Here is a 25,946-nt window from a genome sequence, read left to right on the forward strand (position 1 = left end):
CACTTGTTGGTAATAAACCTCCTTTGATTTGTCCCTAGCAATAATGTCTCAGTGCTGGCATTTTAGAGACAAGAAATGGGGTGGGAGCCAATTGTTAGAGTCTAAAGAAGAGCAACAATGATGAAGACAACTGTTTAACTTAGCCTTTTACCTCTATATGCAAGAATCTAGTCTTTGCAGTGGGCGACACAATCATACCTTGACAAATACACAAGGGATTTTTCAGAGATTTTTCAAGGTTTTTCCTTTGCTTAGGGCCAAGCCACCCTGAAAAAGCACGATTCCGTCTGATCTCAGAAGTTATCCAGGGTTGAGCCTGGTCAGTACCTGTATGGGAGACCTCTTGGGAATACCAGGTGCTGTAAGCTTTTTCACTAATTTGTTATAAATTACAGTTTTTTTCACTTCACCACATCTTTGAACAGCTTCGTCATTGAATAATTTTAAAGCCAGGTGTTCCACACAAACTGCACACACTTGTTGGTAATAAACCTTCTTTGATTTGTCCCTTGCAATAATGTCTCAGTGCTGGCATTTTAGAGACAAGAAATGGGGTGGGAGCCGATTGTTACTCTAAAAAAGAGCAACAGTGATGAAGACAACTGTTTAACTTAGCCTTTTACCGCCATATGCAAGAATCTAGACTTTGCAGTGGGCGACACAATCATACTTTGACAAATACACAAGGGATTTTTCAGAGATTTTTCAAGGTTTTTCCTTCGCTTACAGCCATACCACCCTGAAAAAGCCCGATCCCATCTGATCTCGGAAGCAATCCAGGGTTGAGCCTGGTCAGTACCTGTATGGGAGACCTCTTGGGAATACCAGGTGCTGTAAGCTTATTCACTAATTTGTTATAAATACAGTTTTTTTCACTTCACCACAGCTTTGAACAGCTTCGTCATTCAATAATTTTAAAGCCAGGTGTTCCACACGAACTGCACACACTTGTTGGTAATAAACCTCCTTTGATTTGTCCCTAGCAATAATGTCTCAGTGCTGGCATTTTAGAGACAAGAAATGGGGTGGGAGCCGATTGTTACTCGAAAAAAGAGCAACAGTGATGAAGGCAACTGTTTAACTTAGCCTTTTACCTCCATATGCAACAATCTAGGCTTTGCAGTGGGCGACACAATCATACTTTGACAAATACACAAGGGATTTTTCAGAGATTTTTCAAGGTTTGTCCTTCGCTTACGGCCATACCACCCTGAAAAAGCCCAATCCCGTCTGATCTCGGAAGCAATCCAGGGTTGGGCCTGGTCAGTACCTGTATGGGAGACCTCTTGGGAATACCAGGTGCTGTAAGCTTTTTCACTAATTTGTTATAAAATACAATTTTTTTCACTTCACCACAGCTTTGAACAGCTTCGTCATTGAATAATTTTAAAGCCAGGTCTTCCACACGAACTGCACACACTTGTTGGTAATAAACCTTCTTTGATTTGTCCCTAGCAATAATGTCTCAGTGCTGGCATTTTAGAGACAAGAAATGGGGTGGGAGCCGATTGTTACTCGAAAAAAGAGCAACAGTGATGAAGGCAACTGTTTAACTTAGCCTTTTACTTCCATTTGCAATAATCTAGTCTTTGCAGTGGGCGACACAATAATACTTTGACAAATACACAAGGGATGTTTCAGAGATTTTTCAAGGTTTGTCCTTCTCTTACGGCCATACCACCCTGAAAAAGACCAATCCCATCTGATCTCGGAAGCAATCCAGGGTTGGGCCTGGTCAGTACCTGTATGGGAGACCTCTTGGGAATACCAGGTGCTGTAAGCTTTTTCACTAATTTCTTATAAAATACAATTTTTTTCACTTCACCACTGCTTTGAACAGCTTCGTCATTGAATAATTTTAAAGCCAGGTGTTCCACACGAACTGCACACACTTGTTGGTAATAAACCTCCTTTGATTTGTCCCTAGCAATAATGTCTCAGTGCTGGCATTTTAGAGACAAGAAATGGGGTGGGAGCCAATTGTTAGAGTCTATAGAAGAGCAACAATGATGAAGACAACTGTTTAACTTAGCCTTTTACCTCTATTTGCAAGAATCTAGTCATTGCAGTGGGCGACACAATCATACCTTGACAAATACACAAGGGATTTATCAGAGATTTTTCAAGGTTTTTCCTTTGCTTATGGCCATGCCACCCTGAAAAAGCACGATTCCGTCTGATCTCGGAAGCTATCCAGGGTTGAGCCTGGTCAGTACCTGTATGGGAGACCTCTTGGGAATACCAGGTGCTGTAAGCTTTTTCACTAATTTGTTATAAAATACAGTTTTTTTCACTTCACCACATCTTTGAACAGCTTCGTCATTGAATAATTTTAAAGCCAGGTTTTCCACACGAACTGCACACACTTGTTGGTAATAAACCTCCTTTGATTTGTCCCTAGCAATAATGTCTCAGTGCTGGCATTTTAGAGACAAGAAATGGGGTGGGAGCCGATTGTTACTCTAAAAAAGAGCAACAGTGATGAAGGCAACTGTTTAACTTAGCCTTTTACCTCCATATGCAAGAATCTAGTCTTTGCAGTGGGCGACACAATCATACGTTGACAAATACACAAGGGATTTTCCAGAGATTTTTCAAGGCTTTTCCTTTGCTTACGGCCATACCACCCTGAAAAATCCCAATCCTGTCTGATCTCAGAAGCAATCCAGGGTTGGGCCTGGTCAGTACCTGTATGGGAGACCTCTTGGGAATATCAGGTGCTGTAAGCTTTTTCACTAATTTGTTATAAAATACAGTTTTTTTCACTTCACCACATCTTTGAACAGCTTCGTCATTGAATAATTTTAAAGCCAGGTGTTCCACACGAACTGCACACACTTGTTGGTAATAAACCTCCTTTGATTTGTCCCTAGCAATAATGTCTCAGTGCTGGCATTTTAGAGACAAGAAATGGGGTGGGAGCCAATTGTTAGAGTCTAAAGAAGAGCAACAATGATGAAGACAACTGTTTAACTTAGCCTTTTACCTCTATATGCAAGAATCTAGTCATTGCAGTGGGCGACACAATCATACCTTGACAAATACACAAGAGATTTTTCAGAGATTTTTCAAGGAATTTCCTTTGCTTATGGCCATGCCACCCTGAAAAAGCACGATTCCGTCTGATCTCGAAAGCTATCCAGGGTTGAGCCTGGTCAGTACCTGTATGGGAGACCTCTTGGGAATACCAGGTGCTGTAAGCTTTTTCACTAATTTGTTAAAAAATACAGTTTTTTTCACTTCACCACATCTTTGAACAGCTTCGTCATTGAATAATTTTAAAGCCAGGTTTTCCACACGAACTGCACACACTTGTTGGTAATAAACCTCCTTTGATTTGTCCCTAGCAATAATGTCTCAGTGCTGGCATTTTAGAGACAAGAAATGGGGTGGGAGCCGATTGTTACTCTAAAAAAGAGCAACAGTGATGAAGACAACTGTTTAACTTAGCCTTTTACCTCCATATGCAAGAATCTAGGCTTTGCAGTGGGCGACACAATCATACTTTGACAAATACACAAGGGATTTTTCAGAGATTTTTCAAGATTTTTCCTTCGCTTGCAGCCATACCACCCTGAAAAAGCCCGATCCCGTCTGATCTCGGAAGCAATCCAGAGTTGGGCCTGGTCAGTACCTGTATGGGAGACCTCTTGGGATTACCAGGTGCTGCAAGCTTTTTCACTAATTTGTTATAAAATACAGTTTTTTTCACTTCACCACAATTTTGAACAGCTTCGTCATTCAATAATTTTAAAGCCAGGTGTTCCACACGAACTGCACACACTTGTTGGTAATAAACCTCCTTTGATTTGTCCCTAGCAATAATGTCTCAGTGCTGGCATTTTAGAGACAAGAAATGGGGTGGGAGCCAATTGTTAGAGTCTAAAGAAGAGCAACAATGATGAAGACAACTGTTTAACTTAGCCTTTTACCTCTATATGCAAGAATCTAGTCATTGCAGTGGGCGACACAATCATACCTTGACAAATACACAAGCGATTTTTCAGAGATTTTTCAAGGTTTTTCCTTTGCTTATGGCCATGCCACCCCGAAAAAGCACGATTCCATCTGATCTTGGAAGCTATCCAGGGTTGAGCCTGGTCAGTACCTGTATGGGAGACCTCTTGGGAATACCAGGTGCTGTAAGCTTTTTCACTAATTTGTTATAAAATACAGTTTTTTTCACTTCACCACATCTTTGAACAGCTTCGTCATTGAATAATTTTAAAGCCAGGTTTTCCACACGAACTGCACACACTTGTTGGTAATAAACCTCCTTTGATTTGTCCCTAGCAATAATGTCTCAGTGCTGGCATTTTAGAGACAAGAAATGGGGTGGGAGCCGATTGTTACTCTAAAAAAGAGCAACAGTGATGAAGGCAACTGTTTAACTTAGCCTTTTACCTCCATATGCAACAATCTAGGCTTTGCAGTGGGCTACACAATCATACTTTGACAAATACACAAGGGATTTTTCAGAGATTTTTGAAGGTTTGTCCTTCGCTTACGGCCATACCACCCTGAAAAAGCCCAATCCTGTCTGATCTCGGAAGCAATCCAGGGTTGGGCCTGGTCAGTACCTGTATGGGAGACCTCTTGGGAATACCAGGTGCTGTAAGCTTTTTCACTAATTTGTTATAAAATACAATTTTTTTCACTTCACCACAGCTTTGAACAGCTTCGTCATTGAATAATTTTAAAGCCAGGTTTTCCACACGAACTGCACACACTTGTTGGTAATAAACCTCCTTTGATTTGTCCCTAGCAATAATGTCTCAGTGCTGGAATTTTAGAGACAAGAAATGGGGTGGGAGCCGATTGTTACTCGAAAAAAGAGCAACAGTGATGAAGGCAACTGTTTAACTTAGCCTTTTACTTCCATTTGCAATAATCTAGTCTTTGCAGTGGGCGACACAATCATACTTTGACAAATACACAAGGGATGTTTCAGAGATTTTTCAAGGTTTGTCCTTCGCTTACGGCCATACCACCCTGAAAAAGCCCAATCCCATCTGATCTCGGAAGCAATCCAGGGTTGGGCCTGGTCAGTACCTGTATGGGAGACCTCTTGGGAATACCAGGTGCTGTAAGCTTTTTCACTAATTTCTTATAAAATACAATTTTTTTCACTTCACCACTGCTTTGAACAGCTTCGTCATTGAATAATTTTAAAGCCAGGTGTTCCACACGAACTGCACACACTTGTTGGTAATAAACCTCCTTTGATTTGTCCCTAGCAATAATGTCTCAGTGCTGGCATTTTAGAGACAAGAAATGGGGTGGGAGCCAATTGTTAGAGTCTATAGAAGAGCAACAATGATGAAGACAACTGTTTAACTTAGCCTTTTACCTCTATTTGCAAGAATCTAGTCATTGCAGTGGGCGACACAATCATACCTTGACAAATACACAAGGGATTTATTAGAGATTTTTCAAGGTTTTTCCTTTGCTTATGGCCATGCCACCCTGAAAAAGCACGATTCCGTCTGATCTCGGAAGCTATCCAGGTATGAGCCTGGTCAGTACCTGTATGGGAGACCTCTTGGGAATACCAGGTGCTGTAAGCTTTTTCACTAATTTGTTATAAAATACAGTTTTTTTCACTTCACCACATCTTTGAACAGCTTCGTCATTGAATAATTTTAAAGCCAGGTTTTCCACACGAACTGCACACACTTGTTGGTAATAAACCTCCTTTGATTTGTCCCTAGCAATAATGTCTCAGTGCTGGCATTTTAGAGACAAGAAATGGGGTGGGAGCCGATTGTTACTCTAAAAAAGAGCAACAGTGATGAAGACAACTCTTTAACTTAGCCTTTTACCTCTATATGCAAGAATCTAGTCATTGCAGTGGGCGACACATTCATACCTTGACAAATACACAAGGGATTTTTCAGAGATTTTTCAAGGTTTTTCTTTTGCTAATGGCCAAGCCACCCTGAAAAAGCACGATTCCGTCTGATCTCGGAAGCTTTCCAGGGTTGAGCCTGGTCAGTACCTGTATGGGAGACCTCTTGGGAATACCAGGTGCTGTAAGCTTTTTCACTAATTTGTTATAAAATACAGTTTTTTTCACTTCACCACATCTTTGAACAGCTTCGTCATTGAATAATTTTAAAGCCAGGTTTTCCACCCGAACTGCACACACTTGTTGGTAATAAACCTCCTTTGATTTGTCCCTAGCAATAATGTCTCAGTGCTGGCATTTTAGAGACAAGAAATGGGGTGGGAGCCGATTGTTACTCTAAAAAAGAGCAATAGTGATGAAGGCAACTGTTTAACTTAGCCTTTTACCTCCATATGCAAGAATCTAGTCTTTGCAGTGGGCGACACAATCATACGTTGACAAATACACAAGGGATTTTTCAGAGATTTTTCAAGGCTTTTCCTTCGCTTGCGATCATACCACCCTGAAAAATCCCAATCCTGTCTGATCTCAGAAGCAATCCAGGGTTGGGCCTGGTCAGTACCTGTATGGGAGACCTCTTGGGAATATCAGGTGCTGTAAGCTTTTTCACTAATTTGTTATAAAATACAGTTTTTTTCACTTCACCACATCTTTGAACAGCTTCGTCATTGAATAATTTTAAAGCCAGGTGTTCCACACGAACTGCACACACTTGTTGGTAATAAACCTCCTTTGATTTGTCCCTAGCAATAATGTCTCAGTGCTGGCATTTTAGAGACAAGAAATGGGGTGGGAGCCAATTGTTAGAGTCTAAAGAAGAGCAACAATGATGAAGACAACTGTTTAACTTAGCCTTTTACCTCTATATGCAAGAATCTAGTCATTGCAGTGGGCGACACAATCATACCTTGACAAATACACAAGCGATTTTTCAGAGATTTTTCAAGGAATTTACTTTGCTTATGGCCATGCCACCCTGAAAAAGCACGATTCCGTCTGATCTCGAAAGATATCCAGGGTTGAGCCTGGTCAGTACCTGTATGGGAGACCTCTTGGGAATACCAGGTGCTGTAAGCTTTTTCACTAATTTGTTATGAAATACAGTTTTTTTCACTTCACCACATCTTTGAACAGCTTCGTCATTGAATAATTTTAAAGCCAGGTTTTCCACACGAACTGCACACACTTGTTGGTAATAAACCTCCTTTGATTTGTCCCTAGCAATAATGTCTCAGTGCTGGCATTTTAGAGACAAGAAATGGGGTGGGAGCCGATTGTTACTCTAAAAAAGAGCAACAGTGATTAAGACAACTGTTTAACTTAGCCTTTTACCTCCATATGCAAGAATCTAGGCTTTGCAGTGGGCGACACAATCATACTTTGACAAATACACAAGGGATTTTTCAGAGATTTTTCAAGATTTTTCCTTCGCTTGCAGTCATACCACCCTGAAAAAGCCCGATCCCGTCTGATCTCGGAAGCAATCCAGAGTTGGGCCTGGTCAGTACCTGTATGGGAGACCTCTTGGGAATACCAGGTGCTGCAAGCTTTTTCACTAATTTGTTATAAAATACAGTTTTTTTCACTTCACCACAATTTTGAACAGCTTCGTCATTCAATAATTTTAAAGCCAGGTGTTCCACACGAACTGCACACACTTGTTGGTAATAAACCTCCTTTGATTTGTCCCTAGCAATAATGTCTCAGTGCTGGCATTTTAGAGACAAGAAATGGGGTGGGAGCCAATTGTTAGAGTCTAAAGAAGAGCAACAATGATGAAGACAACTGTTTAACTTAGCCTTTTACCTCTATATGCAAGAATCTAGTCATTGCAGTGGGCGACACAATCATACCTTGACAAATACACAAGCGATTTTTCAGAGATTTTTCAAGGTTTTTTCTTCGCTTACAGCCATACCACCCTGAAAAAGCCCGATCCCGTCTGATCTCGGAAGCAATCCAGGGTTGGGCCTGGTCAGTACCTGTATGGGAGACCTCTTGGGAATACCAGGTGCTGTAAGCTTTTTCACTAATTTGTTATAAAATACAGATTTTTTCACTTCACCACATCTTTGAACAGCTTCGTCATTGAATAATTTTAAAGCCAGGTGTTCCACACGAACTGCACACACTTGTTGGTAATAAACCTCCTTTGATTTGTCCCTAGCAATAATGTCTCAGTGCTGGCATTTTAGAGACAAGAAATGGGGTGGGAGCCGATTGTTACTCGAAAAAAGAGCAACAGTGATGAAGGCAACTGTTTAACTTAGCCTTTTACCTCCATATGCAAGAATCTTGTCTTTGCAGTGGGCGACACAATCATACCTTGACAAATACACAAGGGATTTTTCAGAGATTTTTCAAGGTTTTTCCATTGCTTTCGGGCATACCACCCTGAAAAACCCCGATCCTGTCTGATCTCGGAAGCAATCCAGGGTTGGGCCTGGTCAGTACCTGTATGGGAGACCTCTTGCGAATACCAGGTGCTGTAAGCTTTTTCACTAATTTGTTATAAAATACAGTTTTTTTCACTTCACCACAGCTTTGAACCGCTTCGTCATTGAATAATTTTAAAGCCAGGTGTTCCACACGAACTGCACACACTTGTTGGTAATAAACCTCCTTTGATTTGTCCCTAGAAATAATGTCTCAGTGCTGGCATTTTAGAGACAAGAAATGGGGTGGGAGCCGATTGTTACTCGAAAAAAGAGCAACAGTGATTAAGGCAACTGTTTACCTTAGCCTTTTACCTCCATTTGCAAGAAAATAGTCATTGCAGTGGGCGACACAATCATACTTTGACAAATACACAACGGATTTTAAAGAGATTTTTCAAGGTTTTACCTTTGCTTACAGCCATACCACCCTGAAAAAGCCCGATCCCATCTGATCTCGGAAGCAATCCAGGGTTGAGCCTGGTCAGTACCTGCATGCGAGACCTCTTGGGAATACCAGGTGCTGTAAGCTTTTTCACTAATTTGTTATAAAATACAGTTTTTTTCACTTCACCACAGCTTTGATCAGCTTCGTCATTCAATAATTTTAAAGCCAGGTGTTCCACACGAACTGCACACACTTGTTGGTAATAAACCTCCTTTGATTTGTCCCTAGCAATAATGTCTCAGTGCTGGCATTTTAGAGACAAGAAATGGGGTGGGAGCCAATTGTTACTCGAAAAAAGAGCAACAGTGATGAAGACAACTGTTTAACTTAGCCTTTTACCTCCATATGCAAGAATCTAGTCTTTGCAGTGGGCGACACAATCATACCTTGACAAATACACAAGGGATTTTTCAGAGATTTTTCAAGGCTTTTCCTTCGCTTACAGCCATACCACCCTGAAAAAGCCTGATCCTGTCTGTTCTCGGAAGCAATCCAGGGTTGGGCCTGGTCAGCACCTGTATGGGAGACCTCTTGGGAATACCAGGTGCTGTAATCTTTTTCACTAATTTGTTATAAAATACAGTTTTTTTCACTTCACCACAGCTTTGAACAGCTTCGTCATTGAATAATTTTAAAGCCAGGTGTTCCACACGAACTGCACACACTTGTTGGTAATAAACCTCCTTTGATTTGTCCCTAGCAATAATGTCTCAGTGCTGGCATTTTAGAGACAAGAAATGGGGTGGGAGCCGATTGTTACTCGAAAAAAGAGCAACAGTGATTAAGGCAACTGTTTACCTTAGCCTTTTACCTCCATATGCAAGAATCTAGTCATTGCAGTGGGCGACACAATCATACTTTGACAAATACACAAGGGATTTTTCAGAGATTTTTCAAGGTTTTACCTTTGCTTACAGCCATACCACTCTGAAAAAGCCCGATCCCATCTGATCTCGGAAGCAATCCAGGGTTGAGCCTGGTCAGTACCTGCATGGGAGACCTCTTGGGAATACCAGGTGCTGTAAGCTTTTTCACTAATTTGTTATAAAATACAGTTTTTTTCACTTCACCACAGCTTTGATCAGCTTCGTCATTCAATAATTTTAAAGCCAGGTGTTCCACACGAACTGCACACACTTGTTGGTAATAAACCTCCTTTGATTTGTCCCTTGCAATAATGTCTCAGTGCTGGCATTTTAGAGACAAGAAATGGGGTGGGAGCCAATTGTTACTCGAAAAAAGAGCAACAGTGATGAAGACAACTGTTTAACTTAGCCTTTTACCTCCATATGCAAGAATCTAGTCTTTGCAGTGGGCGACACAATCATACCTTGACAAATACACAAGGGATTTTTCAGAGATTTTTCAAGGCTTTTCCTTCGCTTACAGCCATACCACCCTGAAAAAGCCTGATCCTGTCTGTTCTCGGAAGCAATCCAGGGTTGGGCCTGGTCAGTACCTGTATGGGAGACCTCTTGGGAATACAAGGTGCTGTAAGCTTTTTCACTAATTTGTTATAAAATACAGATTTTTTCACTTCACCACATCTTTGAACAGCTTCGTCACTGAATAATTTTAAAGCCAGGTGTTCCACACGAACTGCACACACTTGTTGGTAATAAACCTCCTTTGATTTGTCCCTAGCAATAATGTCTCAGTGCTGGCATTTTAGAGACAAGAAAAGGGGTGGGAGCCGATTGTTACTCGAAAAAAGAGCAACAGTGATGAAGGCAACTGTTTAACATAGCCTTTTACCTCCATATGCAAGAATCTAGTCTTTGCAGTGGGCGACACAATCATACCTTGACAAATACACAAGGGATTTTTCAGAGATTTTTCAAGGTTTTTCCATTGCTTTCGGCCATACCACCCTGAAAAAGCCCAATCCTGTCTGATCTCGGAAGCAATCCAGCGTTGGGCCTGGTCAGTACCTGTATGGGAGACCTCTTGCGAATACCAGGTGCTGTAAGCTTTTTCACTAATTTGTTATAAAATACAGTTTTTTTTTTACTTCACCACAGCTTTGAACAGCTTCGTCATTGAATAATTTAAAGCCAGGTGTTCCACACGAACTGCACACACTTGTTGGTAATTAACCTCCTTTGATTTGTCCCTAGAAATAATGTCTCAGTGCTGGCATTTTAGAGACAAGAAATGGGGTGGGAGCCGATTGTTACTCGAAAAAAGAGCAACAGTGATGAAGGCAACTGTTTAACTTAGCCTTTTACCTCCATATGCAAGAATCTAGGCTTTGCAGTGGGCGACACAATCATACTTTGACAAATACACAAGGGATTTTTCAGAGATTTTTGAAGGTTTGTACTTCGCTTACGGCCATACCACCCTGAAAAAGCCCAATCCTGTCTGATCTCAGAAGAAATCCAGGGTTGGGCCTGGTCAGTACCTGTATGGGAGACCTCTTGGGAATACCAGGTGCTGTAAGCTTTTTCACTAATTTGTTATAAAATACAGTTTTTTTCACTTCACCACATCTTTGAACAGCTTCGTCATTGAATAATTTTAACGCCAGGTTTTCCACACGAACTGCACACACGAGTTGGTAATAAACCTCCATTGATTTGTCCCTAGCAATAATGTCTCAGTGCTGGCATTTTAGAGACAAGAAATGGGGTGGGAGCCGATTGTTACTCTAAAAAAGAGCAACAGTGATGAAGACAACTGTTTAACTTAGCCTTTTACCTCCATATGCAAGAATCTAGACTTTGCAGTGGGCGACACAATCATACTTTGACAAATACCTAAGGGATTTTTCAGAGATTTTTCAAGGTTTTTCCTTCGCTTACAGCCATACCACCCTGAAAAAGCCCGATCCCATCTGATCTCGGAAGCAATCCAGGGTTGGCCCTGGTCAGTACCTGTATGGGAGACCTCTTGGGAATACCAGGTGCTGTAAGCTTTTTCACTAATTTGTTATACAATACAGTTTTTTTCACTTCACCACATCTTTGAACAGCTTCGTCATTCAATAATTTTAAAGCCAGGTGTTCCACACGAACTGCACACACTTGTTGGTAATAAACCTCCTTTGAATTGTTCCTAGCAATAATGTCTCAGTGCTGGCATTTTAGAGACAAGAAATGGGGTGGGAGCCAATTGTTAGAGTCTAATCAAGAGCAACAGTGATGAAGACAACTATTTAACTTAGCCTTTTACCTCCATATGCAAGAATCTAGGCTTTGCAGTGGGCGAAACAATCATACTTTGACAAATACACAAGGGATTTTTCAGAGATTTTTCAAGGTTTTTCCTTCGCTTACAGCCATACCACCCTGAAAAAGCCCGATCCCATCTGATCTCGGAAGCAGTCCAGGGTTGGGCCTGGTCAGTTCCTGTATGGGAGACCTCTTGGGAATACCAGGTGCTGTAAGCTTTTTCACTAATTTGTTATAAAATACAGTTTTTTTCACTTCACCACATCTTTGAACAGCTTCGTCATTGAATAATTTTAAAGCCAGGTGTTCCACACGAACTGCACACACTTGTTGGTAAGAAACCTCCTTTGATTTGTCCCTAGCAATAATGTCTCAGTGCTGGCATTTTAGAGACAAGAAATGGGGTGGGAGCCGATTGTTACTCGAAAAAAGAGCAACAGTGATGAAGGCAACTGTTTAACTTAGCCTTTTACCTCCATATGCAAGAATCTAGTCTTTGCAGTGGGCGACACAATCATACCTTGACAAATACACAAGGGATTTTTCAGAGATTTTTCAACGTTTTTCCATCGCTTACGGCCATACCACCCTGAAAAAGCTCAATCCCGTCTGGTCTCGGAAGCAATCCAGGGGTGGGCCTGGTCAGTACCTGTATGGGAGACCTCTTGCGAATACCAGGTGCTGTAAGCTTTTTCACTAATTTGTTATAAAATACAGTTTTTTTACTTCACCACAGCTTTGAACAGCTTCGTCATTGAATAATTTAAAGCCAGGTGTTCCACACGAACTGCACACACTTGTTGGTAATTAACCTCCTTTGATTTGTCCCTAGAAATAATGTCTCAGTGCTGGCATTTTAGAGACAAGAAATGGGGTGGGAGCCGATTGTTACTCGAAAAAAGAGCAACAGTGATGAAGGCAACTGTTTAACTTAGCCTTTTACCTCCATATGCAAGAATCTAGGCTTTGCAGTGGGCGACACAATCATACTTTGACAAATACACAAGGGATTTTTCATAGATTTTTGAAGGTTTGTACTTCGCTTACGGCCATACCACCCTGAAAAAGCCCAATGCCGTCTGATCTCGGAAGCAATCCAGGGTTGGGCCTGGTCAGTACCTGTATGGGAGACCTCTTGGGAATACCAGGTGCTGTAAGCTTTTTCACTAATTTGTTATAAAATACAGTTTTTTTCACTTCATCACATCTTTGAACAGCTTCGTCATTGAATAATTTTAACGCCAGGTTTTCCACACGAACTGCACACACTTGTTGGTAATAAACCTCCATTGATTTGTCCCTAGCAATAATGTCTCAGTGCTGGCATTTTAGAGACAAGAAATGGGGTGGGAGCCGATTGTTACTCTAAAAAAGAGCAACAGTGATGAAGACAACAGTTTAACTTAGCCTTTTACCTCCATATGCAAGAATCTAGACTTTGCAGTGGGCGACACAATCATACTTTGACAAATACACAAGGGATTTTTCAGAGATTTTTCAAGGTTTTTTTTTCGTTTACAGCCATACCACCCTGAAAAAGCCCGATCCCATCTGATCTCGGAATCAATCCAGGGTTGGGCCTGGTCAGTACCTGTATGGGAGACCTCTTGGGAATACCAGGTGCTGTAAGCTTTTTCACTAATTTGTTATACAATACAGTTTTTTTCACTTCACCACATCTTTGAACAGCTTCGTCATTCAATAATTTTTAAGCCAGGTGTTCCACACGAACTGCACACACTTGTTGGTAATAAACCTCCTTTGAATTGTTCCTAGCAATAATGTCTCAGTGCTGGCATTTTAGAGACAAGAAATGGGGTGGGATCCAATTGTTAGAGTCTAAACAAGAGCAACAGTGATGAAGACAACTATTTAACTTAGCCTTTTACCTCCATATGCAAGAATCTAGGCTTTGCAGTGGGCGACACAATCATACTTTGACAAATACACAAGGGATTTTTCAGAGATTTTTCAAGGTTTTTCCTTCTCTTACAGCCATACCACCCTGAAAAAGCCCGATCCCGTCTGATCTCGGAAGCAATCCAGGGTTGGGCCTGGTCAGTACCTGTATGGGAGACCTCTTGGGAATACCAGGTGCTGTAAGCTTTTTCACTAATTTGTTATAAAATACAGTTTTTTTCACTTCACCACATCTTTGAACAGCTTCGTCATTGAATAATTTTAAAGCCAGGTGTTCCACACGAACTGCACACACTTGTTGGTAATAAACCTCCTTTGATTTGTCCCTAGCAATAATGTCTCGGTGCTGGCATTTTAGAGACAAGAAATGGGGTGGGAGCCGATTGTTACTCGAAAAAAGAGCAACAGTGATGAAGGCAACTGTTTAACTTAGCCTTTTACCTCCATATGCAAGAATCTAGTCTTTGCAGTGGGCGACACAATCATACCTTGACAAATACACAAGGGATTTTTCAGAGATTTTTCAAGGATTTTCCATTGCTTACGGCCATACCACCCTGAAAAAGCCCAATCCCGTCTGACCTCGGAAGCAATCCAGGGGTGGGCCTGGTCAGTACCTGTATGAGAGACCTCTTGGGAATACCAGGTGCTGTAAGCTTTTTCACTAATTTGTTATAAAATACAGTTTTTTTCACTTCACCACAACTTTGAACAGCTTCGTCATTGAATAATTTTAAAGCCAGGTGTTCCACACGAACTGCACACACTTGTTGGTAATAAACCTCCTTTGATTTGTCCCTAGCAATAATGTCTCAGTGCTGTTATTTTAGAGACAAGAAATGGGGTAGGAGCCGATTGTTACTCTAAAAAAGAGCAACAGTGATGAAGACAACTGTTTAACTTAGCCTTTTACTTCCATATGCAAGAATCTAGTCTTTGCAGTGGGCGACACAATCATACTTTGACAAATACACAAGGGATTTTTCAGAGATTTTTCAAGGTTTTTCCATCGCTTACGGCCATACCACCCTGAAAAAGCCCGATCCCATCTGATCTCGGAAGCAATCCAGGGTTGGGTCTGGTCAGTACCTGTATGGGAGACCTCTTGGGAATACCAGGTGCTGTAAGCTTTTTCACTAATTTGTTATAAAATACAGTTTTTTTCACTTCACCACAGCTTTGAACAGCTCCGTCATTCAATAATTTTAAAGCCAGGTGTTCCACACGAACTGCACACACTTGGTGGTAATAAACCTCCTTTGATTTGTCCCTAGCAATAATGTCTCAGTGCTGGCATTTTAGAGACAAGAAATGGGGTGTGAGCCGATTGTAACTCGAAAAAAGAGCAACAGTGATGAAGACAACAGTTTAACTTAGCCTTTTACCTCCATATGCAAGAATCTAGTCTTTGCAGTGGGCGACACAATCATACTTTGACAAATACACAAGGGATTTTTCAGAGATTTTTCAAGGTTTTTCCATCGCTTACGGCCATACCACCCTGAAAAAGCCCGATCCCATCTGATCTCGGAAGCAATCCAGGGTTGGGTCTGGTCAGTACCTGTATGGGAGACCTCTTGGGAATACCAGGTGCTGTAAGCTTTTTCACTAATTTGTTATAAAATACAGTTTTTTTCACTTCACCACAGCTTTGAACAGCTTCGTCATTCAATAATTTTAAAGCCAGGTGTTCCACACGAACTGCACACACTTGGTGGTAATAAACCTCCTTTGATTTGTCCCTAGCAATAATGTCTCAGTGCTGGCATTTTAGAGACAAGAAATGGGGTGGGAGCCAATTGTTAGAGTCTAAACAAGAGCAACAATGATGAAGACAACTGTTTAACTTAGCCTTTTACCTCTACATGCAAGAATCTAGTCTTTGCAGTGGGTGACACAATCATACCTTGACAAATACACAAGGGATTTTTCAGAGATTTTTCAAGGTTTTTCCTTCGCTTACAGCCATACCACCCTGAAAAAGCCCGATCCCGTCTGATCTCGGAAGCAATCCAGGGTTGGGCCTGTCAGTTACTGTATGGGAGACCTCTTGGGAATACCAGGTGCTGTAAGCTTTTTCACTAATTTGTTATAAAATACAGATTTTTTCACTTCACCACATCTTTGAACAGCTTCGTCATTGAATAATTTTAAAGCCAGGTGTTCCACACGAACTGCATACAGTTGTTTGTAATAAACCTCCTTTGATTTGTCCCTAGCAATAATGTCTCAGTGCTGGCATTTTAGAGACAAGAAATGGGGTGGGAGCCGATTGTTACTCGAAAAAAGAGCAACAGTGATGAAGGCAACTGTTTAACTTAGCCTTTTACCTCTATATGCAAGAATCTAGTCATTGCAGTGGGCGACACAATCATACCTTGACAAATACACAAGCGATTTTTCAGAGATTTTTGAAGGTTAGTCCTTCGCTTACGGTCATACCACCCTGAAAAAGCCCAATCCTGTCTGATCTCGGAAGCAATCCAGGGTTGGGCCTGGTCAGTACCTGTATGGGAGACCTCTTGGGAATACCAGGTGCTGTAAGCTTTTTCACTAATTTGTTATAAAATACAATTTTTTTCACTTCACCACAGCTTTGAACAGCTTCGTCATTGAATAATTTTAAAGCCAGGTGTTCCACACGAACTGCACACACTTGTTGGTAATAAACCTCCTTTGATTTGTCCCTAGCAATAATGTCTCAGTGCTGGCATTTTAGAGACAAGAAATGGGGTGGGAGCCAATTGTTAGAGTCTAAAGAAGAGCAACAGTGATGAAGACAACTGTTTAACTTAGCCTTTTACCTCTATATGCAAGAATCTAGTCTTTGCAGTGGGCGACACAATCATACCTTGACAAATACACAAGGGATTTTTCAGAGATTTTTCAAGATTTTTCCATCGCTTACAGCCATACCACCCTGAAAAAGCCCGATCCCGTCTGATCTCGGAAGCAATCCAGGGTTGGGCCTGGTCAGTACCTGTATGGGAGACCTCTTGGGAATGCAAGGTGCTGTAAGCTTTTTCACTAATTTGTTATAAAATACAGTTTTTTTCACTTCACCACATCTTTGAACAGCTTCGTCATTGAGTAATTTTAAAGCCAGGTGTTCCACACGAACTGCACACACTTTTTGGTAATAAACCTCCTTTGATTTGTCCCTAGCAATAATGTCTCAGTGCTGGCATTTTAGAGACAAGAAATGGGGTGGGAGCCAATTGTTAGAGTCTAAAGAAGAGCAACATGATGAAGACAACTGTTTAACTTAGCCTTTTACCTCCATATGCAAGAATCGTCTTTGCAGTGGGCGACACAATCATACCTTGACAAATACACAAGGGATTTTTCAGAGATTTTTCAAGGACTTTCCTTCGCTTACGGCCATACAACCCTGAAAAAGCCCGATCCCGTCTGATCTCGGAAGCAATCCAGGGTTGGGCCTGGTCAGTACCTGTATGGGAGACCTCTTGGGAATACCAGGTGCTGTAAGCTTTTTCACTAATTTGTTATAAAATACAGTTTTTTTCACTTCAGCACATCTTTGAACAGTTTCGTCATTGAATAATTTTAAAGCCAGGTGTTCCACACGAACTGCACACACTTGCTGCTAATAAACCTCCTTTGATTTGTCCCTAGCAATAATGTCTCAGTGCTGGCTTTTTAGAGACAAGAAATGGGGTGGGAGCCGATTGTTACTCGAAAAAAGAGCAACAGTGATGAAGGCAACTGTTTAACTTAGCCTTTTACCTCCATATGCAAGAATCGAGTCTTTGCAGTGGGCGACACAATCATACCTTGACAAATACACAAGGTATTTTTCAGAGATTTTTCAAGGAATTTCCTTCGCTTACGGCCATACCACCCTGTAAAAGCCAGATCCCGTCTGATCTCGGAAGCAATCCAGGGTTGGGCCTGGTCAGCACCTGTATGGGAGACCTCTTGGGAATACCAGGCGCTGTAAGCTTTTTCACTAATTTGTTACAAAATACAGTTTTTTCACTTCACCACAGCTTTGAACAGGTTCGTCATTGAATAATTTTAAAGCCAGGTGTTCCACACGAACTGCACACACTTGTTGGTAATAAACCTCCTTTGATTTGTCCCTAGCAATAATGTCTCAGTGCTGGCATTTTAGAGACAAGAAATGGGGTGGGAGCCAATTATTAGAGTCTAAAGAAGAGCAACATGATGAAGATAACTGTTTAACTTAGCCTTTTACCTCCATATGCAAGAATCTAGTCTTTGCAGTGGGTGACACAATCATACCTTGACAAATACACAAGGGATTTTTCAGAGATTTTTCAAGAAATTTCCTTCGCTTACGGCCATACCACCCTGAAAAAGCCAGATCCCGTCTGATCTCGGAAGCAATCCAGGGTTGGGCCTGGTCAGCACCTGTATGGGAGACCTCTTGGGAATACCAGGTGCTGTAAGCTTTTTCACTAATTTGTTATAAAATACAGTTTTTTTCACTTCACCACAGCTTTGAACAGGTTCGTCATTGAATAATTTTAAAGCCAGGTGTTCTACACGAACTGCACACACTTGTTGGTAATAAACCTCCTTTGATTTGTCCCTAGCAATAATGTCTCAGTGCTGGCATTTTAGAGACAAGAAATGGGGTGGGAGCCGATTGTTACTCGAAAAAAGAGCAACAGTGATGAAGGCCACTGTTTAACTTAGCCTTTTACCTCCATATGCAAGAATCTAGTCTTTGCAGTGGGCGACACAATCATACCTTGACAAATACACAAGGGATTTTTCAGAGATTTTTCAAGGCTTTTCCTTCGCTTACGGCCATACCACCCTGAAATAGCCCGATCCCGTCTGATCTCGGAAGCAATCCAGGGTTGGGCCTGGTCAGTACCTGTATGGGAGACCTCTTGGGAATATCAGGTGCTGTAAGCTTTTTCACTAATTTGTTATAAAATACAGTTTTTTTCACTTCACCACATCTTTGAACAGCTTCGTCATTGAATAATTTTAAAGCCAGGTGTTCCACACGAACTGCACACACTTGTTGGTAATAAACCTCCTTTGATTTGTCCCTAGCAATAATGTCTCAGTGCTGGCATTTTAGAGACAAGAAATGGGGTGGGAGCCAATTGGTACTCGAAAAAAGAGCAACAGTGATGAAGGCAACTGTTTAACTTAGCCTTTTACCTCCATATGCAAGAATCTAGTCTTTGCAGTGGGCGACACAATCATACTTTGACAAATACACAAGCGATTTTTCAGAGATTTTTGAAGGTTAGTCCTTCGCTTACGGTCATACCACCCTGAAAAAGCCCAATCCTGTCTGATCTCGGAAGCAATCCAGGGTTGGGCCTGGTCAGTACCTGTATGGGAGACCTCTTGGGAATACCAGGTGCTGTAAGCTTTTTCACTAATTTGTTATAAAATACAATTTTTTTCACTTCACCACAGCTTTGAACAGCTTCGTCATTGAATAATTTTAAAGCCAGGTGTTCCACACGAACTGCACACACTTGTTGGTAATAAACCTCCTTTGATTTGTCCCTAGCAATAATGTCTCAGTGCTGGCATTTTAGAGACAAGAAATGGGGTGGGAGCCAATTGTTAGAGTCTAAAGAAGAGCAACAGTGATGAAGACAACTGTTTAACTTAGCCTTTTACCTCTATATGCAAGAATCTAGTCTTTGCAGTGGGCGACACAATCATACCTTGACAAATACACAAGGGATTTTTCAGAGATTTTTCAAGATTTTTCCATCGCTTACAGCCATACCACCCTGAAAAAGCCCGATCCCGTCTGATCTCGGAAGCAATCCAGGGTTGGGCCTGGTCAGTACCTGTATGGGAGACCTCTTGGGAATGCAAGGTGCTGTAAGCTTTTTCACTAATTTGTTATAAAATACAGTTTTTTTCACTTCACCACATCTTTGAACAGCTTCGTCATTGAGTAATTTTAAAGCCAGGTGTTCCACACGAACTGCACACACTTTTTGGTAATAAACCTCCTTTGATTTGTCCCTAGCAATAATGTCTCAGTGCTGGCATTTTAGAGACAAGAAATGGGGTGGGAGCCAATTGTTAGAGTCTAAAGAAGAGCAACATGATGAAGACAACTGTTTAACTTAGCCTTTTACCTCCATATGCAAGAATCGTCTTTGCAGTGGGCGACACAATCATACCTTGACAAATACACAAGGGATTTTTCAGAGATTTTTCAAGGACTTTCCTTCGCTTACGGCCATACAACCCTGAAAAAGCCCGATCCCGTCTGATCTCGGAAGCAATCCAGGGTTGGGCCTGGTCAGTACCTGTATGGGAGACCTCTTGGGAATACCAGGTGCTGTAAGCTTTTTCACTAATTTGTTATAAAATACAGTTTTTTTCACTTCAGCACATCTTTGAACAGTTTCGTCATTGAATAATTTTAAAGCCAGGTGTTCCACACGAACTGCACACACTTGCTGCTAATAAACCTCCTTTGATTTGTCCCTAGCAATAATGTCTCAGTGCTGGCTTTTTAGAGACAAGAAATGGGGTGGGAGCCGATTGTTACTCGAAAAAAGAGCAACAGTGATGAAGGCAACTGTTTAACTTAGCCTTTTACCTCCATATGCAAGAATCGAGTCTTTGCAGTGGGCGACACAATCATACCTTGACAAATACACAAGGTATTTTTCAGAGATTTTTCAAGGAATTTCCTTCGCTTACGGCCATACCACCCTGTAAAAGCCAGATCCCGTCTGATCTCGGAAGCAATCCAGGGTTGGGCCTGGTCAGCACCTGTATGGGAGACCTCTTGGGAATACCAGGCGCTGTAAGCTTTTTCACTAATTTGTTACAAAATACAGTTTTTTCACTTCACCACAGCTTTGAACAGGTTCGTCATTGAATAATTTTAAAGCCAGGTGTTCCACACGAACTGCACACACTTGTTGGTAATAAACCTCCTTTGATTTGTCCCTAGCAATAATGTCTCAGTGCTGGCATTTTAGAGACAAGAAATGGGGTGGGAGCCAATTATTAGAGTCTAAAGAAGAGCAACATGATGAAGATAACTGTTTAACTTAGCCTTTTACCTCCATATGCAAGAATCTAGTCTTTGCAGTGGGTGACACAATCATACCTTGACAAATACACAAGGGATTTTTCAGAGATTTTTCAAGAAATTTCCTTCGCTTACGGCCATACCACCCTGAAAAAGCCAGATCCCGTCTGATCTCGGAAGCAATCCAGGGTTGGGCCTGGTCAGCACCTGTATGGGAGACCTCTTGGGAATACCAGGTGCTGTAAGCTTTTTCACTAATTTGTTATAAAATACAGTTTTTTTCACTTCACCACAGCTTTGAACAGGTTCGTCATTGAATAATTTTAAAGCCAGGTGTTCTACACGAACTGCACACACTTGTTGGTAATAAACCTCCTTTGATTTGTCCCTAGCAATAATGTCTCAGTGCTGGCATTTTAGAGACAAGAAATGGGGTGGGAGCCGATTGTTACTCGAAAAAAGAGCAACAGTGATGAAGGCCACTGTTTAACTTAGCCTTTTACCTCCATATGCAAGAATCTAGTCTTTGCAGTGGGCGACACAATCATACCTTGACAAATACACAAGGGATTTTTCAGAGATTTTTCAAGGCTTTTCCTTCGCTTACGGCCATACCACCCTGAAATAGCCCGATCCCGTCTGATCTCGGAAGCAATCCAGGGTTGGGCCTGGTCAGTACCTGTATGGGAGACCTCTTGGGAATATCAGGTGCTGTAAGCTTTTTCACTAATTTGTTATAAAATACAGTTTTTTTCACTTCACCACATCTTTGAACAGCTTCGTCATTGAATAATTTTAAAGCCAGGTGTTCCACACGAACTGCACACACTTGTTGGTAATAAACCTCCTTTGATTTGTCCCTAGCAATAATGTCTCAGTGCTGGCATTTTAGAGACAAGAAATGGGGTGGGAGCCAATTGGTACTCGAAAAAAGAGCAACAGTGATGAAGGCAACTGTTTAACTTAGCCTTTTACCTCCATATGCAAGAATCTAGTCTTTGCAGTGGGCGACACAATCATACCTTGACAAATACACAAGGGATTTTTCAGAGAGTTTTCAAGGCTTTTCCTTCGCTTACGGCCATACCACCCTGAAAAAGCCCGATCCTATCTGATCTCGGAAGCAATCCAGGGTTGGGCATGGTCAGTACCTGTATGGGAGACCTCTTGGGAATATCAGGTGCTGTAAGCTTTTTCACTAATTTGTTATAAAATACAGTTTTTTTCACTTCACCACATTTTTGAACAGCTTCGTCATTGAATAATTTTAAAGCCAGGTGTTCCACACGAACTGCACACACTTGTTGGTAATAAACCTCCTTTGATTTGTCCCTAGCAATAATGTCTCAGTGCTGGCATTTTAGAGACAAGAAATGGGGTGGGACCCAATTGTTAGAGTCTAAAGAAGAGCAACAATGATGAAGACAACTGTTTAACTTAGCATTTTACCTCCATATGCAAGAATCGAGTCTTTGCAGTGGGCGACACAATCATACCTTTACAAATACACAAGGGATTTTTCAGAGATTTTTCAAGGAATTTCCTTCGCTTACGGCCATACCACCTTGAAAAAGCCAGATCCCAACTGATCTCGGAAGCAATCTAGGGTTGGGCCTGGTCAGCACCTGTATGGGAGACCTCTTTGGAATACCAGGCGCTGTAAGCTTTTTCACTAATTTGTTATAAAATACAGTTTTTTTCATTTCACCACAGCTTTGAACAGGTTCGTCATTGACTAATTTTAAAGCCAGGTGTTCCACACGAACTGCACACACTTGTTGGTAATGAACCTCCTTTGATTTGTCCCTAGCAATAATGTCTCAGTGCTGGCATTTTAGAGACAAGAAATGGGGTGGGAGCCAATTGTTAGAGTCTAAAGAAGGACAACAATGATGAAGACAACTGTTTAACTTAGCCTTTTACCTCTACATGCAAGAATCTAGTCTTTGCAGTGGGTGACACAATCATACCTTGACAAATACACAAGGGATTTTTCAGAGATTTTTCAAGGTTTTTCCTTCGCTTACAGCCATGCCACCCTGAAAAAGCCCGATCCCGTCTGATCTCGCAAGCAATCCAGGGTTGGGCCTGTCAGTACCTGTATGGGAGACCTCTTGGGAATACCAGGTGCTGTAAGCTTTTTCACTAATTTGTTATAAAATACAGATTTTTTCACTTCACCACAGCTTTGAACAGGTTCGTTATTGAATAATTTTAAAGCCAGGTGTTCCACACGAACTGCACACACTTGTTGGTAATAAACCTCCTTTGATTTGTCCCTAGCAATAATGTCTCAGTGCTGGCATTTTAGAGACAAGAAACGGGGTGGGAGCCGATTGTTACTCGAAAATAGAGCAACAGTGATGAAGGCAACTGTTTAACTTAGCCTTTTACCTCCATATGCAAGAATCTAGGCTTTGCAGTGGGCGACACAATCATACTTTGACAAATACACAAGGGATTTTTCAGAGATTTTTGAAGGTTTGTCCTTCGCTTACGGCCATACCACCCTGAAAAAGCCCAATCCCGCCTGATCTCGGAAGCAATCCAGGGTTGGGCCTGGTCAGTACCTGTATGGGAGACCTCTTGGGAATACCAGGTGCTGTAAGCTTTTTCACTAATTTGTTATAAAATACAATTTTTTTCACTTCACCACAGCTTTGAACAGCTTCGTCATTGAATAATTTTAAAGCCAGGTGTTCCACACGAACTGCACAAACTTGTTGGTAATAAACCTCCTTTGATTTGTCCCTAGCAATAATGTCTCAGTGCTGGCATTTTAGAGACAAGAAATGGGGTGGGAGCCGATTGTTACTCTAAAAAAGAGCAACAGTGATGAAGGCAACTGTTTAACTTAGCCTTTTACCTCCATTTGCAAGAATCTAGTCTTTGCAGTGGGCGACACATTCATACTTTGATAAATACACAAGGGATTTTTCAGAGATTTTTCAAGGTTTGTCCTTCGCTTACGGCCATACCACCCTGAAAAAGCCCAATCCCGTCTGATCTCGGAAGCAATCCAGGGTTGGGCCTGGTCAGTACCTGTATGGGAGACCTCTTGGGAATACCAGGTGCTGTAAGCTTTTTCACTAATTTCTTATAAAATACAATTTTTTTCACTTCACCACAGCTTTTAACAGCTTCGTCATTGAATAATTTTAAAGCCAGGTGTTCCACACGAACTGCACACACTTGTTGGTAATAAACCTCCTTTGATTTGTCCCTAGCAATAATGTCTCAGTGCTGGCATTTTAGAGACAAGAAATGGGGTGGGAGCCAATTGTTAGAGTCTAAAGAAGAGCAACAATGATGAAGACAACTGTTTAACTTAGCCTTTTACCTCTATATGCAAGAATCTAGTCTTTGCAGTGGGCGACACAATCATACCTTGACAAATACACAAGGGATTTTTCAGAGAATTTTCAAGATTTTTCTATCGCTTACAGCCATACCACCCTGAAAAAGCCCGGTCCCGTCTGATCTCGGAAGCAATCCAGGGTTGGGCCTGGTCAGTACCTGTATGGGAGACCTCTTGGGAATACCAGGTGCTGTAAGCTTTTTCACTAATTTGTTATAAAATACAGTTTTTTTCACTTCACCACATCTTTGAACAGCTTCGTCATTGAATAATTTTAAAGCCAGGTGTTCCACACGAACTGCACACACTTGTTGGTAATAAACCTCCTTTGATTTGTCCCTAGCAATAATGTCTCAGTGCTGGCATTTTAGAGACAAGAAATGGGGTGGGAGCCATTTGTTAGAGTCTAAAGAAGAGCAACATGATGAAGACAACTGTTTAACTTAGCCTTTTACCTCCATATGCAAGAATCGTCTTTGCAGTGGGCGACACTATCATACCCTGACAAATACACAAGGGATTTTTCCGAGATTTTTCAAGGAATTTCCTTCGCTTACGGCCATACCACCCTGAAAAAGCCCAATCCCGTCTGATCTCGGAAGCAATCCAGGGTTGGGCCTGGTCAGTACCTGTATGGGAGACCTCTTGGGAATACCAGGTGCTGTAAGCTTTTTCACTAATTTGTTATAAAATACAGTTTTTTTCACTTCAGCCTATCTTTGAACAAATTCGTCATTGAATAATTTTAAAGCCAGGTGTTCCACACAAACTGCACACACTTGCTGCTAATAAACCTACTTTGATTTGTCCCTAGCAATAATGTCTCAGTGCTGGCTTTTTAGAGACAAGAAATGGGGTGGGAGCCGATTGTTACTCGAAAAAAGAGCAACAGTGATGAAGGCAACTGTTAGCCTTTTACCTCCATATGCAAGAATCGAGTCTTTGCAGTGGGCGACACAATCATACCTTGACAAATACACAAGGGATTTTTCAGAGATTTTTCAAGTAATTTCCTTCGCTTGCGGCCATACCACCCTGAAAAAGCTAGATCCCGTCTGATCTCGGAAGCAATCCAGGGTTGGGCCTGGTCAGCACCTGTATGGGAGACCTCTTGGGAATACCATGCGCTGTAAGCTTTTTCACTAATTTGTTATGAAATACAGTTTTTTTCACTTCACCACAGTTTTGAACAGGTTCGTCATTGAATAATTTTAAAGCCAGGTGTTCCACATGAACTGCACACACTTGTTGGTAATAAACCTCCTTTGATTTGTCCCTAGCAATAATGTCTCAGTGCTGGCATTTTAGAGACAAGAAATGGGGTGGGAGCCAATTGTTAGAGTCTAAAGAAGAGCAACATGATGAAGACAACTGTTTAACTTAGCCTTTTACCTCCATATGCAAGAATCTAGTCTTTGCAGTGGGCGACACAATCATACCTTGACAAATACACAAGGGATTTTTCAGAGATTTTTCAAGAAATTTCCTTCGCTTACGGCCATACCACCCTGAAAAAGCCAGATCCCGTCTGATCTCGGAAGCAATCCAGGGTTGGGCCTGGTCAGCACCTGTATGGGAGACCTCTTGGGAATACCAGGCGCTGTAAGCTTTTTCACTAATTTGTTATAAAATACAGTTTTTTTCACTTCACCACAGCTTTGAACAGGTTCGTCATTGAATAAT

At 41.5% G+C, this 25,946-nt stretch overlaps 5 non-coding genes and 50 pseudogenes across 5 annotated transcripts; all 55 read left to right on the top strand.

Annotated features, from left to right (window-relative positions):
• The first annotated feature begins 249 nt into the window (after nt 1–249).
• LOC139068075 (5S ribosomal RNA) lies at nt 250–368 on the top strand (annotated as a pseudogene).
• A 353-nt stretch (nt 369–721) lies between these two features.
• Nucleotides 722–840, top strand: LOC139066755 (5S ribosomal RNA; annotated as a pseudogene).
• A 352-nt stretch (nt 841–1,192) lies between these two features.
• Nucleotides 1,193–1,311, top strand: LOC139066903 (5S ribosomal RNA; annotated as a pseudogene).
• A 353-nt stretch (nt 1,312–1,664) lies between these two features.
• On the top strand, nt 1,665–1,783 carry LOC139067531 (5S ribosomal RNA; annotated as a pseudogene).
• Nucleotides 1,784–2,138: 355 nt separating this feature from the next.
• Nucleotides 2,139–2,257, top strand: LOC139067738 (5S ribosomal RNA; annotated as a pseudogene).
• Nucleotides 2,258–2,610: 353 nt separating this feature from the next.
• LOC139067885 (5S ribosomal RNA) lies at nt 2,611–2,729 on the top strand (annotated as a pseudogene).
• Nucleotides 2,730–3,084: 355 nt separating this feature from the next.
• LOC139067740 (5S ribosomal RNA) lies at nt 3,085–3,203 on the top strand (annotated as a pseudogene).
• A 353-nt stretch (nt 3,204–3,556) lies between these two features.
• Nucleotides 3,557–3,675, top strand: LOC139067270 (5S ribosomal RNA; annotated as a pseudogene).
• A 355-nt stretch (nt 3,676–4,030) lies between these two features.
• On the top strand, nt 4,031–4,149 carry LOC139068028 (5S ribosomal RNA; annotated as a pseudogene).
• Nucleotides 4,150–4,502: 353 nt separating this feature from the next.
• LOC139067393 (5S ribosomal RNA) lies at nt 4,503–4,621 on the top strand (annotated as a pseudogene).
• A 353-nt stretch (nt 4,622–4,974) lies between these two features.
• Nucleotides 4,975–5,093, top strand: LOC139066759 (5S ribosomal RNA; annotated as a pseudogene).
• A 355-nt stretch (nt 5,094–5,448) lies between these two features.
• On the top strand, nt 5,449–5,567 carry LOC139068049 (5S ribosomal RNA; annotated as a pseudogene).
• A 353-nt stretch (nt 5,568–5,920) lies between these two features.
• On the top strand, nt 5,921–6,039 carry LOC139068125 (5S ribosomal RNA; annotated as a pseudogene).
• Nucleotides 6,040–6,392: 353 nt separating this feature from the next.
• Nucleotides 6,393–6,511, top strand: LOC139068091 (5S ribosomal RNA; annotated as a pseudogene).
• A 355-nt stretch (nt 6,512–6,866) lies between these two features.
• On the top strand, nt 6,867–6,985 carry LOC139067833 (5S ribosomal RNA; annotated as a pseudogene).
• Nucleotides 6,986–7,338: 353 nt separating this feature from the next.
• On the top strand, nt 7,339–7,457 carry LOC139066748 (5S ribosomal RNA; annotated as a pseudogene).
• Nucleotides 7,458–7,812: 355 nt separating this feature from the next.
• Nucleotides 7,813–7,931, top strand: LOC139066429 (5S ribosomal RNA). Its single transcript, XR_011519326.1, has one exon. It is a non-coding gene; the product is annotated as a 5S ribosomal RNA (ribosomal RNA).
• Nucleotides 7,932–8,284: 353 nt separating this feature from the next.
• On the top strand, nt 8,285–8,403 carry LOC139067935 (5S ribosomal RNA; annotated as a pseudogene).
• Nucleotides 8,404–8,756: 353 nt separating this feature from the next.
• LOC139067501 (5S ribosomal RNA) lies at nt 8,757–8,875 on the top strand (annotated as a pseudogene).
• A 353-nt stretch (nt 8,876–9,228) lies between these two features.
• Nucleotides 9,229–9,347, top strand: LOC139068027 (5S ribosomal RNA; annotated as a pseudogene).
• A 353-nt stretch (nt 9,348–9,700) lies between these two features.
• Nucleotides 9,701–9,819, top strand: LOC139066984 (5S ribosomal RNA; annotated as a pseudogene).
• A 353-nt stretch (nt 9,820–10,172) lies between these two features.
• On the top strand, nt 10,173–10,291 carry LOC139067928 (5S ribosomal RNA; annotated as a pseudogene).
• Nucleotides 10,292–10,644: 353 nt separating this feature from the next.
• Nucleotides 10,645–10,763, top strand: LOC139068071 (5S ribosomal RNA; annotated as a pseudogene).
• A 354-nt stretch (nt 10,764–11,117) lies between these two features.
• Nucleotides 11,118–11,236, top strand: LOC139067837 (5S ribosomal RNA; annotated as a pseudogene).
• A 353-nt stretch (nt 11,237–11,589) lies between these two features.
• On the top strand, nt 11,590–11,708 carry LOC139066734 (5S ribosomal RNA; annotated as a pseudogene).
• A 355-nt stretch (nt 11,709–12,063) lies between these two features.
• On the top strand, nt 12,064–12,182 carry LOC139067247 (5S ribosomal RNA; annotated as a pseudogene).
• Nucleotides 12,183–12,535: 353 nt separating this feature from the next.
• On the top strand, nt 12,536–12,654 carry LOC139067947 (5S ribosomal RNA; annotated as a pseudogene).
• Nucleotides 12,655–13,005: 351 nt separating this feature from the next.
• On the top strand, nt 13,006–13,124 carry LOC139067685 (5S ribosomal RNA; annotated as a pseudogene).
• A 353-nt stretch (nt 13,125–13,477) lies between these two features.
• Nucleotides 13,478–13,596, top strand: LOC139068357 (5S ribosomal RNA). Its single transcript, XR_011519957.1, has one exon. It is a non-coding gene; the product is annotated as a 5S ribosomal RNA (ribosomal RNA).
• A 355-nt stretch (nt 13,597–13,951) lies between these two features.
• On the top strand, nt 13,952–14,070 carry LOC139066657 (5S ribosomal RNA). Its single transcript, XR_011519562.1, has one exon. It is a non-coding gene; the product is annotated as a 5S ribosomal RNA (ribosomal RNA).
• A 353-nt stretch (nt 14,071–14,423) lies between these two features.
• On the top strand, nt 14,424–14,542 carry LOC139067786 (5S ribosomal RNA; annotated as a pseudogene).
• A 353-nt stretch (nt 14,543–14,895) lies between these two features.
• On the top strand, nt 14,896–15,014 carry LOC139066608 (5S ribosomal RNA). Its single transcript, XR_011519511.1, has one exon. It is a non-coding gene; the product is annotated as a 5S ribosomal RNA (ribosomal RNA).
• A 353-nt stretch (nt 15,015–15,367) lies between these two features.
• Nucleotides 15,368–15,486, top strand: LOC139066609 (5S ribosomal RNA). Its single transcript, XR_011519512.1, has one exon. It is a non-coding gene; the product is annotated as a 5S ribosomal RNA (ribosomal RNA).
• Nucleotides 15,487–15,841: 355 nt separating this feature from the next.
• LOC139067726 (5S ribosomal RNA) lies at nt 15,842–15,959 on the top strand (annotated as a pseudogene).
• A 353-nt stretch (nt 15,960–16,312) lies between these two features.
• LOC139067485 (5S ribosomal RNA) lies at nt 16,313–16,431 on the top strand (annotated as a pseudogene).
• A 355-nt stretch (nt 16,432–16,786) lies between these two features.
• Nucleotides 16,787–16,905, top strand: LOC139067202 (5S ribosomal RNA; annotated as a pseudogene).
• Nucleotides 16,906–17,257: 352 nt separating this feature from the next.
• Nucleotides 17,258–17,376, top strand: LOC139066966 (5S ribosomal RNA; annotated as a pseudogene).
• Nucleotides 17,377–17,729: 353 nt separating this feature from the next.
• LOC139067741 (5S ribosomal RNA) lies at nt 17,730–17,848 on the top strand (annotated as a pseudogene).
• Nucleotides 17,849–18,201: 353 nt separating this feature from the next.
• LOC139067493 (5S ribosomal RNA) lies at nt 18,202–18,320 on the top strand (annotated as a pseudogene).
• A 353-nt stretch (nt 18,321–18,673) lies between these two features.
• LOC139066722 (5S ribosomal RNA) lies at nt 18,674–18,792 on the top strand (annotated as a pseudogene).
• Nucleotides 18,793–19,145: 353 nt separating this feature from the next.
• On the top strand, nt 19,146–19,264 carry LOC139067487 (5S ribosomal RNA; annotated as a pseudogene).
• A 355-nt stretch (nt 19,265–19,619) lies between these two features.
• On the top strand, nt 19,620–19,738 carry LOC139067204 (5S ribosomal RNA; annotated as a pseudogene).
• Nucleotides 19,739–20,090: 352 nt separating this feature from the next.
• On the top strand, nt 20,091–20,209 carry LOC139066967 (5S ribosomal RNA; annotated as a pseudogene).
• A 353-nt stretch (nt 20,210–20,562) lies between these two features.
• On the top strand, nt 20,563–20,681 carry LOC139067742 (5S ribosomal RNA; annotated as a pseudogene).
• A 353-nt stretch (nt 20,682–21,034) lies between these two features.
• Nucleotides 21,035–21,153, top strand: LOC139067495 (5S ribosomal RNA; annotated as a pseudogene).
• A 353-nt stretch (nt 21,154–21,506) lies between these two features.
• Nucleotides 21,507–21,625, top strand: LOC139066723 (5S ribosomal RNA; annotated as a pseudogene).
• A 353-nt stretch (nt 21,626–21,978) lies between these two features.
• LOC139067389 (5S ribosomal RNA) lies at nt 21,979–22,097 on the top strand (annotated as a pseudogene).
• A 355-nt stretch (nt 22,098–22,452) lies between these two features.
• Nucleotides 22,453–22,571, top strand: LOC139068097 (5S ribosomal RNA; annotated as a pseudogene).
• Nucleotides 22,572–22,926: 355 nt separating this feature from the next.
• LOC139067802 (5S ribosomal RNA) lies at nt 22,927–23,044 on the top strand (annotated as a pseudogene).
• Nucleotides 23,045–23,397: 353 nt separating this feature from the next.
• LOC139067367 (5S ribosomal RNA) lies at nt 23,398–23,516 on the top strand (annotated as a pseudogene).
• Nucleotides 23,517–23,869: 353 nt separating this feature from the next.
• Nucleotides 23,870–23,988, top strand: LOC139066904 (5S ribosomal RNA; annotated as a pseudogene).
• Nucleotides 23,989–24,343: 355 nt separating this feature from the next.
• Nucleotides 24,344–24,462, top strand: LOC139066685 (5S ribosomal RNA; annotated as a pseudogene).
• A 352-nt stretch (nt 24,463–24,814) lies between these two features.
• LOC139066905 (5S ribosomal RNA) lies at nt 24,815–24,933 on the top strand (annotated as a pseudogene).
• Nucleotides 24,934–25,280: 347 nt separating this feature from the next.
• LOC139068083 (5S ribosomal RNA) lies at nt 25,281–25,399 on the top strand (annotated as a pseudogene).
• Nucleotides 25,400–25,753: 354 nt separating this feature from the next.
• Nucleotides 25,754–25,872, top strand: LOC139067684 (5S ribosomal RNA; annotated as a pseudogene).
• Nucleotides 25,873–25,946: the final 74 nt, after the last annotated feature.

This window comes from Nothobranchius furzeri, chromosome 2 (genome assembly GCF_043380555.1).
Source record: "Nothobranchius furzeri strain GRZ-AD chromosome 2, NfurGRZ-RIMD1, whole genome shotgun sequence".
In the NCBI taxonomy this organism is placed as follows: domain Eukaryota; kingdom Metazoa; phylum Chordata; class Actinopteri; order Cyprinodontiformes; family Nothobranchiidae; genus Nothobranchius; species Nothobranchius furzeri.